This window comes from Anomaloglossus baeobatrachus, chromosome 7 (genome assembly GCF_048569485.1).
Source record: "Anomaloglossus baeobatrachus isolate aAnoBae1 chromosome 7, aAnoBae1.hap1, whole genome shotgun sequence".
Taxonomy (NCBI): Eukaryota; Metazoa; Chordata; class Amphibia; order Anura; family Aromobatidae; genus Anomaloglossus; species Anomaloglossus baeobatrachus.
Window position 1 is genome coordinate 251713010 of NC_134359.1, and position 19022 is coordinate 251732031.

A 19022-nucleotide genomic window follows, 5' to 3' on the forward strand; every position below is an offset into this window, starting at 1 on the left:
CTTTATTAAAAACAAGACAAAATAAAAATTCTGCAAATTATTTGGCATCTCAGAGACAAGCTTAAGATTACACTTCATTTAGATGATAGGTGAACAAGGTATAAAATAATATGGAGGTGTGTTTTTGTTTTGTTTTTTTGCTTTTTTTAAATTACATTTTCAAAAATGAAATACACCAAAATATTAAAAATATACAGCTCAACCCATCATTCAAAAATCAGTCTCAAAAATCCAAAAATGTCCTGGTCCCTAAAGGGTTTGTCAGACTCCTTAAAGGGAATCTGTCACCAGGTTTTTGCCATCTAATTAGAAAGAAGCATAACGTAGGGGCAGAGATCCTGATTCCAGCACTGTGTCACTTACTGGGCTGCTTGCTGTAGTTTTTATAAAATCACTGTTCTATCAGCAGGAGATTATCACTAGAGGCCCCTTAAACCTGCTGCCATGTAATCCATTATATTCATGAGCTGTGTAAATGACGCGCCCACACTGTCTTCGGGGTTACTCGTCACTGGGCCGGTGCCGGTTTGGGTTGTCACAGCGGCCTGGCCCGGTTCCGTGACCCCGACAGTGTCAATAAAGATGGGGATGACGGGAGTAGTTATACGTGACATCACCTGTGGTATGCGGCCAGTTATTTGCCGCCGCTGTGGGAGGTTTATCTTCTGAGGCAGATGGTGACGCAACTTGGGTGTTGCAGCTCTCCACAGGTAGAGCTAGGCCCCAAGGAGGATGTTGGGAGTAGTAGTCGCCTATGGCGCAGGGGCGCGATGATGGGACGATACAGAGGGTGCAGTTCAAGTTCTTTTACTTACTGAAGTCACACCGCCTTTTGAGTACCATGTCCCGCTGTGATGGGCTCCAGCCAATCCAGGATAGATCAGAGGTCAAGGTCGGTGTTTCCCACTGTGTGTCCTATCCACTGGTTTCCCTTTCTGTGCAGTGTCTTGCGACGTCTCTTCCTGAGTCTGACCTGACGCTTGCTGCGCCCGTAGTTAACTGAATGCTGTGTGAGATGGCTCCTCACTTCCTCTGCAGGTGCCCCGCCTCCCGGGTTGCTGAACTGGTGGGCAAGAGGTCCCATACCTCATGATTGCTACCCCTGGCACTTACCCTGGCCCAGTCCCAGTGACAGAACTCTCTAGTGGTGTGTTGGATGTGTTGTAGGGGTTTACCAACGATGACCTCATCCGTATCCGAGATGAATACTGCACCTCGGGGGAGGTGAAGTACCCTGTGGTGCCTAAAGCCACAAGGGTGGCACATATAAAAGGTGAAAACTACTAGTCAGTGATGTGAGGAGGTGGTGGGTGTATACAGAGCTGTACTGTACATCATGGCTCACAGATGCTGTACCCAGGGACTAGCTCGGGAAGAGTCCGATCTCTGGAAACTATAGATGAAAGATAGAGAAGGTAAGAAAGCAACCATAAGTGTTCTTCTTATACTCTTACTCCCATCTCTACCATCACTGATGCTCCCACCACTGGAAGGGGTGAAGATGAAGAAAATTATGCTGCAAGGACCCCTCCCATTACTAATCTAGGGCTTAGTGGAAGCTGTGGGCTGCCATTGTCCCCTTATTACCCTGATTGCCACTGCACTAGGGCAATCGGGAAGAGCCATGTAAAGTGCTATCACATCTAATGGATGTAGCAATCTTTGGTGGCTGCAGGCTGCTATTTTTAGGCTGGGTGGCCTGCTTAGGTCTCCCCAGCCAGAGAATACCAACCACCAGCTGTCGGGCTTTATCATGGCTTGGTATAGAAATTGGGCGGGACCACGTTCTGTTTTTTAAATTATTTATGTAATTTAAAAAAAAACAAAAAAAAAAAGCTGCATTTATTCCTTTTTTTTTGATACACAGCCAAAATAAGTGCACTGCTGGGGGCTGCTGCCTGCTTTATCTGTGCTGGGTATCATAATATGGGAGTACCCTGCTCCAATTTTATTTATTTTTATACCACAATAGTAACCCGCAGACAGGATCTGTGATCACAAGCATCAGATATGCTGTCACACAAGTTGGGGGCACGTCTGACTACAACCAATCACAGATGCCAGGACTGCCAATAGGTGGGGGAAGCAGCGACTATGGATGAGCAATAATGAGCGGCCCCGGAAGAAGAATGAGTGGCCTGGGAAGCAGTTACAGCTAAGGCTACTTTCACACTTGCGTTGAACGGTATCCGTTGCATTGCGTTGTGTAACGGATGCAACGGATGTGTTGCATATAGTGACACAACGGATGCAACGGATGCTGCAAAACAACGCAATTCGTTTTGATTTTTTTTTTTTTTTTTTCCCGGTTTTACCAGCGGCAGACTATAGTGAACGATCAGCTGATCGTTCCCTGCAGCCGGCCGCTGGGTGATCAGCTGATTGCTCCCAGTAGCCGGCCGCCGGGTGATCAGCTGATCGCTCCCGCCCGCCGGGTGATCAGCTGATCGCTCCCGGCTGCCGGGTGATCAGCTGATCGCTCCCTGCAGCCGGCTGCCGGGTGATCAGCTGATCGCTCCCGGCCGCCGGGTGATCAGCTGATCGCTCCCGGCTGCCGGGTGATCAGCTGATCGCTCCCTGCAGCCGGCTGCCGGGTGATCAGCTGATCGCTCCCGGCCGCCGGGTGATCAGCTGATCGCTCCCTGCAGCCGGCCGCCGGGTGATCAGCTGATCGCTGTCACTTGCCGGCGCCCGGGCATGCCGGCGGGCGGGCGCTCAGCTGAGCGCTGTGACTTGCCGGCGGCCGGGCATGCTGGTGGCCGGTCATTCAGCTGAGCGCTGTCGCTTGCCGACGGCCGGGCGCTCAGCTGAACGTTCGGCCACCGCGAGCCAAAATAAAGTTTGATTTAAAAAAAAAAAGAAAAAAAAAAAAAAAAAGAGCATGCGCAGTGAAATCCAGAGGATTCCGCTGCTCAAAATAACGTTACATGCTGCGTTCCTCCCGCTGGGCGGAAGCAACGGAGCGTCGCCCAGCGGAAGCAACGCAGCTCCTTTTGGTACAATCCGTCAACCATACAAGTCTATGGGAAACAGCGGAATCCGTTAACGGATTCCGCTGTTTCCCAAAAGGGCGGATTGTAACGGAAGGAAAATAACGCAAGTGTGAAAGTACCCTAAAGTCCAGGGTACCTGCTTTATTCTTATTTTTCCTTTTCTTTTTTCCTGAGTTGCTGGACCCCGAATACTAGGCAGAGTTCCTTGAGAACTCTGGGCCCGGGACCGGCAACCAGAAACGTTTGAAACCTCACGGATCTGGACTTTTACAGTCGGGTCCGCCCATCACTACTTTTAACTGCTCTTGACCAGTCCTGATCCAGAGTTGACTGTCTCTCACTGATAGGAGGCGACAGTTCATCAAAATTCCTCAAGGCATTCGTTAATCTGGTAATCAAGAACTCATCCACCTCTACTGGGTCCTTGAAAATTGAAAAAGATCCATCCTGTTTTCTCACTTTCAGCAGAGCTGGGTACATTATTTGGAATTTTATACTCTTACGGTATAAGGCTATGCAGACTTAAATTAAACATTGACAAATCCCCCGGAGCAAATGGCATTCATCCACGAATATTGAGGGAATTGAGCTCCATTATCGACAGACCGCTGTATCTCATCTTTTTAGACTCGCTTGTAACAGGGTTGGTGCCTCAGGATTGGAGGATTGCTGATGTGGTACCGATATTTAAGAAAGGTAAGAGGGTGGATCCAGGCAAGTACCGTCCAGTAAGCCTGACATCAGTACTATGCAAAGGTTTTGAGGGCGTTTTAAGGGATGACATGCAAATATATATTGCAGAAAATAATATAATAACTGACAGACAGCATGGATTCATGAAAGATAAGTCGTGTCTAACCAACCTGTTGGGGTTCTATGAGGGGGTAAGCGCAAACCTGGATATTGGTAATGCAGCTGATGTGATTTATTTGGACTTTGCAAAGGCATTTGATACTGTACCACATAATAGCCTTATACTAAAGCTCCAGAAGCAAGGACTAGGGGAAACTATATGCAACTGGGTAAGGAATTGGCTAAAAGATAGGAAACAAAGAGTAGTCATAAATGGTACATTCTCTAAATGGGCCATAGTCAGCAGTGGGGTGCCGCAGGGATCTGTGCTAGGACCAATTCTTATTAATCTCTTTATTAATGACCTTGTGGATGGGATTGATAGTAAAGTGTCAAGCGGGCTTTACACGCTACGATATTGCTAGCAATTGCTAGTGATATCGTACGCAAAAGCACCCGCCCCCGTCGTGCATGCGATTTTGTGTGATCGCTGCCGCAGCGAACATTATCGCTATGGCAGCGTCACACTCACTTACCTGGTCGTCGTCGTCGCTGTGACTGCCGAACAATCCCTCCCTCAAGGGGGAGGTGCGTTCGGCATCACAGCGACATCACCGCGACGTCACTAAGCGGCCAGCCAATCAAAGCGGAGGGGCGGAGATGAGCGGGACGTAACATCCCGCCCACCTCCTTCTTTCCGCATTGCGGCCGGCGGCAGGTAAGGAGACGTTCCTTGCTCCTGCGATGTCACACAGAGCGATGTGTGCTGCCGCAGGAGCGACGAACCACATCGATAATCAACCATTACCGATTTTTGGTTTTGGGACGACCTCTCCATGGTGAACGATTTTCACCACTTTTGAGGTCGCTTAAGGTCGCTGGTAAGTATCACACGCTGAGATATCGTTAATGTCGCCGGATGTGCGTCACTTACAACGTGACCCCGACGATAAAACATTAACGATATCGTAGCGTGTAAAGCCCCCTTTAGTCTTTACTGATGACACCAAACTATGTAGGATATTAAAAACTGACCTTGATAGTACAATATTACAAAAAGATCTGTATAAGGCTATGTGCGCACGTTGCGTCATTGCATGCAGTTACGCTGCGATCTGCACCACAGCGTAACTGCATGCATCCTGCGTCCCCTGCATAATCTATGGAGATTATGCAGGAGCTGTGCGCACGTGGCGTATTAGAGCGCAGCGTTTCGGCTGCTGCCCGAAGCGCGCGTTTTAAGTAGTGACATGTCACTTCTTTCGTGCGCTCTGCATGCATCCCCCGCTCTGTCTATGGGAGGGGCTATATGCAGAGCGCATGAAATCGGCTTTTGTTTCTGCAGCGATTTGAAGCGCACGTGTGCTGTTCAAATCGCTGCAGAAATTTCTGCAGGGACAGTACACAACGTGTGCACATAGCCTAAGATTTCAGAATGGGCAGATACTTGGCAAATGAGATTTAATGTTGATAAATATAAAGTAATGCACCTAGGATGGAGTAATCCTATAGCTGCGTATACATTAAATGGAAGTAAAGTCAGGACTACAGAACAGGAGAAGGACTTGGGTATTCTCATTACAAATAAGCTGAGCAGCAGCACTCAATGTCAGGCAGCAGCTGCTAAAGCAATCAAGATTTTAGGGTGTATAAAAAGAGAGATTAGATCCCGTGATCCCAACGTATTGTTACCCCTCTATAAATCACTTGTAAGGCCACATCTGGAATATGGGATCCAGTTTTGGACTCCACATTTTAAAAAGGACATTCAGAAGTTAGAGTCAGTTCAAAGGCGGGCAACTAGACTACTACAAGGAATGGAGGCCGCCCGTATGATGAGAGGTTGGAAAAGTTAGATATGTTTAGGTTAGAAAAAAGACGTCTCAGAGGAGATCTCATTTATATGTATAAATACACGTGTGGTCAATATAAAGGACTGGCACATGACTTATTCCTTCCAAAGACAGTACTAAGGACCAGGGGGCATTCACTGCGAGTGGAAGAAAAGCGACTCCGGCAGCTAAATAGGAAAGGGTTCTTTACAGTTAGAGCAGTCAGACTGTGGAATACCGACCACAAGAGGTAGTAATGGCAGATACTAGAACAGCTTTTAAAAAAGGGCTGGATGATTTCCTCACTACACACAACATTGTTGGTTATAAATGACTTAGTGACCAGATGTAGAACTGGTGGAGGAAGGGTGAACTGGATGGACCGAGGTCTTTTTTCAACCTAAGTAAATATGTAACTATGACTTTACTGAAGGTTTTCTTTTTGTGAGTTTCCTCTACAGATAGTCCCTAACCAAAAATACCTTATGACCATGCAGTTTCAGTGGTTGTCATCTCCCTCTAAAGGTCTGTATCATCCTTTGACATTATAATCCAGATTCTTTATTATCACCTGGTGTGTGTCAAGCCTGTCTCTCTGCATTATGAGACTAGTGACAGATTCAAGACTTGAGAGTCATTTCTATGCTAGACTCCTAATATTAAATGCTGGGCCAAGAGGTGGAAGGAGCTGCTGTAACTCTCTGTTGAAGTTCCTGTGGTGGCTGCAGTCTTGGTGCTGACTGCAGCAGTTTATCGCTGTGTTTCATTCCCTGTCTGTCTTCCTGCCCTGGTTTGTTGTTTTAGTGCAGCAGTGGGGCTAGCATCCCTTACCTGCTCACTCACCAGCCAGGATTATTGTAGGGTCACTCAGGGCTTCAGGTTCCTGCTCGACGACAGGTGAGGAACCTCTATAGAGACTGTCTAGAAGTGCAGGGTTTATCGGTAGCCAGGGGCGTAATGACCGCGGTTGCAGAGGTCGCCATTGTGACCAGTCCCAGCAGGTTAGGGGCCCAGTGGCCACCCTGCAGAACAGCAGTCAGCTCCTTTCTGTGAGAGAGGAACTGCACTGTTCTGTCGCAGACCACGCAGCCACTATATGACCCGGTGCCACCGCCGCTGACACGGGCCCCCCCTGCCCGCTATCAGCAACGGAGGCACCTGGCCCCCCTCCCTCGTCATCACACACAGCAATGATAAAGCATCAAGCGGCGTGCACCGCTCCATGCTCCATCATTCTCCCCCTGTGCTTGTGCGGTGATGTCACTCCTGTGCGACTGCTGTGCTGAGGCATGCAGACCGCAGGATGGGAGGATGCTTAGCGAAGCAGCGGGGGAATGGAGGAGAGAGGTGAGTGCGGAGCGGCGGGGGGATGAGGAGAGAGGTGATGACAGAGCAACGGTGGAATGAAGAGAGGTGACTACTTTTTTTAAATCAGTGAGTAGGGGTGCATTATACAGTACATGGAGGAGTATGGGGCTGCATAATACAAAATGAAGAACATCTTATACATGGAATATAGGGGTGCATTATACTTGGGGGAGTATGGGGCTGCATAATACAATACGAAGGTTTATAGGGCTGCATTATAATACATATAGGACTATGGAGGCTACATTATAATATATGGAGGACTATGGAGGCTACTTTATATGTGGACTATGGGGGGTGAATTATAAAACATGGAGAACTATGGGGTGAATTATAATATATGGAGAACTATGGGAAATTCATTATAATATTTGGAGGGCTATGAGGTTTACTTTATACATAGAGGACTATGGGAAATGCATTATAATACATGGAGGACTATGGGATCCAGTGTAATATATGGAGAACTATGGGGTGCATTATAATACATGGAGAACTATGCTAAATGCATTATAATACATTGAGGACTATGGGGGTACATTTTAATGTATGAATGGTTATGTGGAATCCTTTATACTATATGGAAGGCTATGTGATAGCCATTATAGTATTTAGAGAACTATATACAAGGGGGGGTGGGGGTGGGGGACAAAGATACAAGCATGGGATCTAAACGTTTTGTGCTGAGGGAAAGAGGCTCTTTCCCTCAGCACCCAGCTTTCCCATGCTCTTCTATACATCTTCTCTCAGCACTCAGCTTTCCCATGCTCTGATATAGGAAAGCTGGGTGCTGAGGGAAAGATGTATAGCAGAGCATGGGGAAGCTGGGTGCCGAGAACAAGATGGATATCAGAACATAGGAAAGCTGGGTGCTGATAGAGGGATTTCAGATCATGGGAAACCTGGATGCTGAGGGTAAGAGACAAGTGTCAGCGTCATTATCCCGTACCCCAAGTGTCGGTGTATGTGGAGGGGGGGGCCCAGGTCCGAACTTTGCACCAGGGCCCATCAAACTCTAGTTACACCACTGGCAGGTAGGTAAGTGGAGGTGCCCATCTTCACTCTCACTAGCGCTAGTGCTCAGCATCGTTAAAGTGTACTACTTATTTATCGTGGTGTTACCCCTGTTAAGTTGTTTGTTTGACTTCACGCCAGACCTTTTTCTAGTCCCCGTCGTGACAGCATGATATTGCCAAAGCTGTTAATGAATTTTCCACTAAGGCCTTTTGAACTGTCATATTCTCTCTTCATGGACCCACTCTGTGCTCCCTACACTTTTAGCCTGCCTTTCAGGCCTAAGGACTGAGGTAGATCTGTGTCGCCCCCATGCCAGCAGCCGAGCTGCTCGGATCCGGATCCGCAGTGGCTCGAGGGGTCTCCGGACCCGGGGGTCGTGCGGACACTCAAATAAAAAGTGGTGTAATATGTACAGGGGATTGTCTGTCGATAATTCATGATGCCATGCACGGTGTGTGGTAAGGTGGAATGCCACCGCTGCTGTTGGGGAGCACCCGGGGGCGATGGGATGGCAGCTGGATGTTAACCCCTTCGTGGGTAGGGGTTTATGCCCCGGGACCCCGGTGTAATGGATTGGGAGTGACGGGTGCAGTCTACGGCTTTGACCAGGGGGTGCAGGAGTACTCATGATATAAGGCAATAACTGACACGAGTCCAGGAATTAACCAAGTTGCTGGTAACTGGTGCCCTCGGATGCTGTGAGGACGGGCCCCTCACCCAGGGGTGTAGTACAGGTGCTTTTCTCCTGCCTGATGTCCATGTCTGTTCCGTGCACGGGTCCGGACCGGGATCCAACAGTCGACACCGGCGGACCACTACCCTGTCCCGGTCCACTTTGGGTTCCCCGCAAGCGGCTGGCCTATTCCTGAGGCCCTTACTTCCCCTCTCCCCAAGCTCCACACTGGAGCTCCTTCCAGACTCCACACCTCCTGCAGATTGCTCACTGCAAACTCCCTATATAGCTCCCTCCCAGACACTTCAGACCTCTCAGCTCCGCCCACTGGTGTTGTGTGTAACTATGTTAAAAACTCCCCAAGGGAGAGTAAGATCTGCACCAAAAATATGGATACAGACCTCTGTGACACCCTGGTTTTGCCAGGGCGTCACAGATCCACTTCATAGAGTGTTTTGAGGTGTTGGGTGGCTATTGATTCCTTTTCGAAAGATTTTCCAAGTTCTCTATCTTATCTCTTATTGAGTTTTGGATGTCTGGATGTCCGTCTCTGAAAAACATATACTCCCGGAAATGGTGCACGACAGAGCACACGGTGACTCCGTCTGCACCATTATAGTCAATGGCCCAGTCGGGGCATATGTCCAAAACCTGTTTTGCGGGGGTTCGGACGGAAGCCCTGGAGGAACCACTAAACGGGGAGAGGTACGCAATGCGAAAGGGGCCATTACTAACCAATATACAGTGCTTTGAAAGTATTCATGCCCTGGAACTTTTCCACATTTTTTCCACATTACACCAACAAACGTAAATGTATTTTATTGGGATTTTATGTGATATACCAACATTAAGTATTTGTGAAGTCTAAAGGAAATGATACATGGGTTTTCTAAATATTTTAAAAATATAAATTTGAAAATTGTGATGTGCATTTGTATTCATCCCCCTGAGTACTTTGTAGGACCACCTTTCATTGCAATTACTGAGATTGGATTGAGAACATCCATGATCAGCAATTTTCTGTTCCCAGATGTCACTCTCCATCCAATCTCATTGAGTTATTTTGCAAAGAAGAATGGGCAAAAATTTTAGCCTCTAGATGCAATGCTGGTAGAGACATTCCCCCAAAAGAGTGGCAGCAGTAATTGCAGCAAAAGGTGGTCCTGCAAAGTATTGACTCAGGGAGGCTGAATACAAATGCACGTCATTATTTTTAGATTTAAATGTTTAAAATATTAAGAAAACCGTGTATCATTTCTATTACACTTCACAAATACTTGCTTCTTATTGTCGATATATCACATCAAATCCCAATAAAATACATTTAAGTTTGTGGGTGTAACGTGAAAAAATTAGCCCCATTTATTCCATATACATAGACAAGTACAATAATCGTGAATATCTCAAGGCACAGACAGGTACATGAGGAGAGAGGACCCTGCCCGCGAGGGCTCACAGTCTACAGGGGATGGGTGAGGATACAGTAGGTGAGGGTAGAGATGGTCGTGCAGTGGTACAGTGGACTGAGGGTTCCTGCAGGTTGTAGTCTTGTCGGAAGAGTTGGGTCTTCAGGTTCCTTTTGAAGGTTTCCACGGTGGGCGAGAAGAGTCTGATGTGTTGGGGCAGAGAGTTCCAGAGTATGGGGGAGGCACGGGAGAAATCTTATATGCGATTGTGGGAAGAGGAGATAAGAAGGGAAAAGAGAAGTAAATCTTGTGAGGATCGGAGGTTACGTGCAGGTAAGGACCAGAGGATTAGGTCACAGATGTAAGGAGGAGACAGGTTGTGAATAGCTTTGTATGTCATGGTTAGTGTTTTGAAGCAGAGTCTTTGGGCAATGGGAAGCCAGTGAAGGGATTGGCAGAGTGGTGAGGCTGGGGAATAGCGGGAAGAGAGATGGATTAATCGGGCCGCAGAGTTTAGGACAGATTGGAAGAGGGAGGACACAGAGCAGGAGGTTACAGTAGTCCAGGCAAGAGATAATGAGGGTATGCTCTAGTGTTTTACCTAAATGATTGTATTCACCTACATCTTTTGTACCTAAATAATAATAATAATATTTATTCATTTATATAGCGTTATTAATTCCACAGCGCTTTACATACAAAAGATTTAACGCTAAAGATGTACAAATACTAAATTCCCTATCAGTATGTCTTTGTAGTGTGGGAGGAAACCGGAGTACCCGGAGAAAACCCACACAAACACGGGGAGAACATACAAACTCCTTGCAGATGTTGTCCTTGGTGGGATTTGAACCAAGAACCCCTGCGCTGCAAGACTGCAGTGCTAATCACTAAATTATTGTATTTTCTTTGTAGACTAAAGGTTGCTTTACACGCTGCGACATCGCTAACGATATATCGGGTCATGTCGTTAGTGACGCACATCCGGCACCGTTAGCGACATCGCAGCGTGTGACTAAAAGGAGCGATGATCAACGAGCGCAAAACGTGAAAAATCGTTGCTCGTTGACACGTCGCTCCTTTTCCAAATATCGTTGCTGCTGGAGGTACGATGTTGTTCGTCGTTCCTGCGGCAGCACACATCGCTATGTGTGACACCGCAGGAACGACGAACATCTCTTTACCTGCGTCCACCAGCAATGAGGAAGGAAGTAGGTGGGCGGCATGTTCCAGCCGCTCATCTCCGCCCCTCCTCTGCTATTGGACGGCTGGCGTGTGACGTCGCTGTGACGCCGAACGAACTTCCCCCTTAGAAAGGAGGCGGATCGCCGGCCAGAGAGACGTCGCAGGGAAGGTAAGTCCGTGTGACGGGTGTTAGCGATGTTGTGCGCCACGGGCAGCGATTTGCCCGTGACGCACAACCGACGGGGGCGGGTACGCTCGCTAGCGATATCGGTACCTATATCGCAGCGTGTAAAGTACCCTTAACACATGTTTTCTTTTGCTTATGAATAATAACGATAAAATAAAATAACCAGTAGTAGGTCATAATGCATTCACTTTGTCTGTGCTACTTGGACTTCCTACTACTCTGTTAAATCTTACAGTGGAGTCCTGTTGTGATCTTACTGCAGTCTGCATGGTGACAAGGTGCTAAAAATGTTCTGTTATGCCGTAAAGTCTTACAAATGGAAGCATAAAAATGTATGAATTGAGATGCATAAAACTCTATAAACTATTGTGCTCTAATACAAACACAAAAGTTGGATTTTATTATTGCAATTTAATGTGAAATGTAATACCCAGTTATCCCCACTAGAGGCACTCTAGCATTGGCAGAAACTGAGCTTTATGGACAAAGTGATAAATGCATTGAGTGTTGTTAGGCAAAACGTTACCTGTAAATGATCCAGTATGGAAATAACTACATCCAATCTGACCATATGTAAGTAAATTACGAGTCAAAACAAAAGCCAATAGTTTTGTAGAGAAGCATCTGCAAACGTGACAATAAAATAGTCAGACTGTGGGAACTGGAAAAACAAAAGGCCCAGATAGGGTCTTAAGGCCCTGTCACACACAGAGATAAATCTTTGGCAGATCTGTGGTTGCAGTGAAATCATGGACATATTGTTCCATTTGTACACAGCCACAAACCTGGCACTGATTGTCCACAATTTCACTGCAAACACAGATCTACCACAGATCTACAACAGATTTATCTCTGTGTGTGACAGGGCCTTTACCCGGGTGGGGGCAAAATGAAGTTAGGGCGAGTGTCGCTCACATGAGGTAGTTATAAGTGTCACAACTACTATATGCACATGGATGGAGAGATTCCGACTGCAGCACTCCTTATAGCAGATGAACAGGATCACTTATGGAAATGAAAGGGTTAACATCGCGCTGCCACCCAGGAACAAAACTCCAAAGGTTCACTGAAGATCCAAAGTGATTTTTATTCTATGTGTTTCGGAGCAGCAAAGCTCCTTCTTCAGGAGTAATTCACAGATGTACATCTATGATTTATTCCCAAAGAAGAAGCTTTCCTGCTCCGAAACGCGTAGAATAAAAATCCTTTTCGATCTTCAGTGAACCTTTGGAGTTTTGTTCTTGGATGGCAGAGCAATGTTAACCTTTTCACTTCCATAAGTGATAAAAAAAAAATGTCAGTTGATAGTTTATGAATTATCAGCATAGGTGGGTTCTCTAGAAAATAAGGTGAAAGCTACAAAATCACAAGTTCTGGGAATAGTTTTTTAAACACAAAAAATCCCCCAAATTCTGACTATAATTTTGTTTTACATTTTTTTTATAGGACTGTGAGTATGTATTTCAATACTTAACTCCCGGTACCAGCCTGAGTTCGTGAATCCATTCCTGTGTCCCAGTATCAGCCTGATTTCCTGAATCCATTCCTGTGTCCCGGTACCAGCCTGAGTTCCTGAATCCATTCCTGTGTCCCGGTACCACCCTGAATTCCTGAATCTATTCCTGTGTCCCGGTACCAGCCTGAGTTCCTGAATCTATTCCTGTGTCCCAGTATCAGCCTGATTTCCTGAATCCATTCCTGTGTCCCGGTACCAGCCTGAGTTCCTGAATCCATTCCTGTGTCCCTGAATCTATTCCTGTGTCCCGGTACTAGCCTGAGTTCCTGAATCTATTCCTGTTTCCCGGTACCAGCCTGAATTCCTGAATCTATTCCCGTGTCCCGTGTCAGCCTGAGTTCCTGAATCTATTCCTGTGTCCCGGTACCTGTCGGTGTTCCTGAATTCGTGTTCCTGTCTGAACCAGAACTTGTCCTGTCTGTATTAGCTGTTCTGTCTGTACCTGAACCTGTCCAATCTCTATCAGTAGTCCCGTCTGTAGCTGTACCAGCGTCCACCCTGTCGGTGATCCTGTTCTTGTCTCGCGTGGCTCCGACTCTGTCTTGCCTGTTGCTGTTAAGGTCAGCTACTGCGGATCCGGTGACTGGAGTGGTACCTGGCGGCTACCTGCTGCACAAATCTAACCTCACCACCATTAGCTAGAGAGTACCAGGTAACTACTAAGTCACAACCCTCCTGAGTAAGCCCGGACTCCATGGTCTAGTGGGTCTACACACCCTTCTCGACTGTAATGGTCACTGTCATCCTGGCTGTAACAGCGTCCATCCCTTCTGCACTTGTGCCTCAGATTGTGGATATGACTTGCTGTGTGAGAAGCGTCATGCGCTCAGCCATGGATGCCTGTGATTGACATGAATAAACAGGACCAGACTAGTGAATGCTGTGAAAAATCATTATTATTGAGCCAGTGTGCTGTCCATTTAGTATACTGCCTCAAAATTCATCTGTCTGAACAAGCTCTTAGGCTTGAAACACACATCCGTGAAACACGTGCGTGTTTGGTCCGTTTCCGTGTATACTGGAGACACGGCCAAACGTGCACCAATGTTACTATATCTCTGCGGTTACAATTGCGTTTTTGGTTATGTCCGTGAGTCCGTCTCCGTGATGCGTTTTTTGGTCCGTGTCTCACGCCAGCATGTCCGTTTTATTCACGCAACACGCAGCACGGACCCAATGAAAGTCAATGGGTCTGTGCGCACGTCCGAGTGACACGGACGCATCTCTGTTTGTTCCCTGTATGTTTTGTGCTTTTTTCATGTGATGTCAGTCTTTTTTCTTTTTATGTTTCGTTCTCTCCCTCAGTCCGTCGGTCGGTCTCTATGTCTGTCTGTCCCTCTAGCTGTCTGTCGGTCAGTTCCCCCCTCTCTCATACTTACCATTCCCCGATCTCCGGCGCGGCGCTGCACGGCTGTTATAAAAACTCCGGCGGCTTTTCCTCTTTTGAAAAAGCCGGCCGCCCATTAATCAATCTCGTATTCCCTGCTTTACCCGCCCACCGGCGGCTGTGATTGGTTGCAGTGAGACACGCCCACCACGCTGAGTGACAGCTGTCTCACTGCACCCAATCACAGCAGCCGGTGGGCGTGTCTATACTGTGCAGTGAAATAAATAAATAAATAATTTAAAAAACCGGCGTGCGGTCCCCCCCCATTTTAATACCAGCCAGATAAAGCCATACGGCTGAAGGCTGGTATTCTCAGGATGGGGAGCTCCACGTTATGGGGGGCCCCCCACCCTAACAATATCAGTCAGCAGCCGCCCAGAATTGCCGCATACATTATATGCGACAGTTCTGGGGCTGTACCCGGCTCTTCCCGATTTACCCTGGTGCGTTGGCAAATCGGGGTAATAAGGAGTTATTGGCAGCCCATAGCTGCCAATAAGTCCTAGATTAATCATGTCAGGCGTCTAGGAGACACCTTCCATGATTAATCTGTAAGTTACAGTAAAAACACACACACACCCGAAAAATCCTTTATTAGAAATAAAAAACACAAACAAATTCCCTCATTACCAATTTATTAACCCCGACAAACCCTTCATGTCCGGGGTACTCCACGGACCTCCAGCGTCGCATCCAGCTCTGCTGCATGGAGGTGACAGGAGCAGCAGAATACACCGCCGCTCCGGTCACCTCCACGCAGCTAATGAGATGAGTAGCGCGATCAGCTGCTGTCAGTCAGGTAACTCGCGGCCACCGCTGGATCCAGGTAACCTCAGTGACAGCAGCTGATCGCGCTACTCATCTCATTAGCTGCGTGGAGGTGACCGGAGCGGCGGTGTCTTCTGCAGCTCCTGTCACCTCCATGCAGCAGAGCTGGACGCGACGCTGGAGGACCGTGGAGTACGCCGGACATGGAGGGTTTGTCGGGGTTAATAAATTGGTAATGAGGGAATTTGTTTGTGTTTTTTATTTCTAATAAAGGATTTTTCGGGCGTGTGTGTGTTTTTTTACTGTAACTTACAGATTAATCATGGAAGGTGTCTCCTAGACGCCTGACATGATTAATCTAGGACTTATTGGCAGCTATGGGCTGCCAATAACTCCTTATTACCCCGATTTGCCAACGCACCAGGGTAAATCGGGAAGAGCTGGGTACAGCCCCAGAACTGTCGCATATAATGTATGCGGCAATTCTGGGCGGCTGCTGACTGATATTGTTAGGCTGGGGGGCCCCCCATAACGTGGAGCTCCCCATCCTGAGAATACCAGCCTTCAGCCGTATGGCTTTATCTGGCTGGTATTAAAATGGGGGGGGACCGCACGCCGGTTTTTTTAATTATTTATTTATTTATTTCACTGCACAGTATAGACATGCCCACCGGCTGCTGTGATTGGGTGCAGTGAGACAGCTGTCACTCAGCGTGGTGGGCGTGTGTGACTGCAACCAATCACAGGCGCCGGTGGGGAGAGAAAGCAGGGAATACGAGATTGTTTAATGAGCGGCCGGCTTTTTCAAATTAGAAAAAGCCGCCGGAGCAGTGTGAACGCCGTGCAGCGCCGGTGATCGGGGAACGGTGAGTATGAGAGAGGGGGGGGGCACTTCAGTCACTCGGGGGATTAGCGGTCACCGGTGAATCCTTCACAGGTGACCGCTAATCAGTACACGGCACACAGACAGAGCCGCAGCATGACTATGAAGTCGGGTGAAGTTCACCCGAGTTCATTCTCATCCCGCTACTCTGTCTTCCGACATGTAGTAACGACATTTTGCATCACACACGTACATTTCACACGGACAACACATACACATGTCAGTTATTTCACTCACGCACACACGGACATTCCACACGCACATACGGCTAGCATACGGGATACACACGCAGGCCACACATACCATAAAAACGGACCTAAAAAACGGAAAACGGACCCGAAAAACGGCCCGTTTTACACGGACGTGGTTTTCACGGATGTGTGGCGGAGCCCTTAGACAGTATTGCCAAGGGGCTGAGTGCACGGGTACGCCCTTAGTACTGAGCACTGTCATGTCTTTATTGAGTGCACTCCTGTGCTCGCTGCCTAATTCATGGCTCTGCACCTCTGCACGGACACTGCAGGAGCTCCGCCGGGCTAACGTAGTGTCATTGCTGGCTCTCATCACTGACTACAGTACAATACTGAGCAGACAGGTGGCAGTGATGACACTTGGCAATGATACTGTGTGAGAGCGGCTGCACTGTCTATGTGAAGCTGCAGATCTGCTGATTGAGTTCAGGCAGCTCTTGCTATATCACTGTCAATCAAGATATGATAAAGTGGTCAGTAGAGATATATAGGAGACTTGCTCACCTGGAAGGGTTGTGTCAGACACATGCACTGTTGTAGCATGAAATGGCTGCGGAAGTCCAAGAGGTACAAATGATGCTTCAGTGGAGAAAGAAGGGTTAACACCGCGCTGCCGTATGAAGAAACTCCAGGTAAGATCCTGTATAGTGATTTTATTCTACACGTCCTTCCTCAGGGCCAATCATCATTCTATGGTGATTTGTCCTGAGGAAGGACTTTATCTCCGAAACGCGTTGAATAAAATCACTATACAGGATCCTTTCTGAAGTTTCTTCGTAAAGGAGCCTGGTGTTAACCCTTCATTCTCCATTAAAGTGCTCAGTATGCAATGGAGGGGGCATATGTCACAAACGTTTTTCGTTGTTAGGAGACTTGTGATAGGATCTGGGCCAAAGTCTCTCTTTGCAATCTGAGACTCCTCATATTAAACATATTTTACTTTCCTTTGGTGCTTTTAGGGTTAGTGTCAGTTTCCTTTTCAGCAGCGTCTGATTCCTCTCCTCAGGTGCCTCCAGTTGGTGATCCCTTCCCCTATATATGGTCACATCTCCCAATAGAGGATGCCGGATATTCTGATTCATTTTGAAGCTAGGCCTGTGGGTGGAAGGAGCTACTGAAACACTTATTGTTGGAAGTGATGCAGGCTGCAGTCCTGGTGTCTGACTGCAGCCGAGAAGTTGGGTCTCTTCCTTTGTTGTTTCCCCTGTCTGTCGTACCTTCCTTTCATGTTATTTTAGTGCAGCGGTGGGACTAGCTATCCTAACCTGCCAGTTCACTAGCCAGGGTTATCACAGGCCTTCCTAGGGTTTCAGGTATCCTGCTCGGCGACAGGTGCAGAACCTGTATAGGGCTTGCTAGGAGGGCAGGGTGTGGCTGCAGGTCCCATCATCCCCCTCCTTAGTGCCTGGGCTTGTCATTGTTAAAGTGTCCCCAATGTACCCTTTGTTGTGTGTCTCACTGTGCGCCAGACCTTCCCCAAGTCCATGTGGTGTGACACTGTAATGGTGCTCAAAGTCCCCCTATTTGCTTGCAAAATATCTCTCTTTTTTTCTGGCAACTAAACCACTAAAATCTATATTACATCGGTGTTCTATCTATCTCTTTTAAAGGGTGTTCCCATTGTATAAAGTGATGACATAACAGTAAGATACTACTTTATAATTAGTGGGGGTCTCATCTCTGACTCCATTGAATCTGAAAATGAAGGAGCTGCAGTATGACGTACTTAAGGCCCATTTACATGCAACGGCATCGCTAACGAGATGTTGTTGGGGTCACGGAGTTCATGACGCACATCCGGCCTCGTTAGCGACGTCGTTGCGTGTGAAACATACGAACGACTGCTAACGATCAAAATTTCTCACCAAATCGCTAATCGTTGACACGTCGTCCATTTTCATAATATCGTTGCTCGTGCTGGACGCAGGTTGTTCGTCGTTCCTGAGGCAGCACACATCGCAACGTTTGACACCCCGGGAACAACGAACAGCACCGTACCTGCGTCCTCCGGCAACGAGGTGGGAGTGTTTTTCCTTCAGCTGCACTCCGCCCCTCCGCTTCTATTGGCCGCCTGCTGTGTGACATTGCTGTGACGCCGAACAAACCGCCCCCTTAGAATAGAGGCAGTTCGGCGGCCACAGCGACGTCGCTAGGCAGGTAAGTATGTATGATGGGAACTAACGATATTGTGCGCCACGGGCAACGATTTGCCCATGATGCACTAACGACGGGGGCGGGTGCGATCAGCAGCGACATCACTAGCGATGTCACTGTGTGTAAATGAGCCTTTTAGTCCTCTTTTTAGTTTCCCACAGTGATGGCTTCAGCCAACTGGTTCTACAGAGATCTGCAGCTGACTTCATTCACTTCAATGGTGCTGCACTGAACAATGGTGGGCGGGGAAGCTGCTGCACAGGAATGCACTGTACGTCAACAGCAATGCAGCCCCTTCATTCTCAATTTCAGTTCGGGTTGCAAAGGTCAGACTCCCACCGATCGTAAAGTGATTGCATATCCTTGCCAAATGCCTTCACTATTTACGATGGGAATACTAGTACAGTATATGAAACTAGAATGGATAAAAACAGTAAAAACCCAACTCCCAGTAATCCAGAAGGTCTTGCACCTGTATATGGAAAAGAACAGTAAATAATCTTAAAATGATCAGGAATCTTACAAGACTGGAAAAGAAAGATAAATTAATACGTACCTGTCCTTTTACACAAAACAATATATTTTTTGTTTTTGGTGCACGTACCAGACT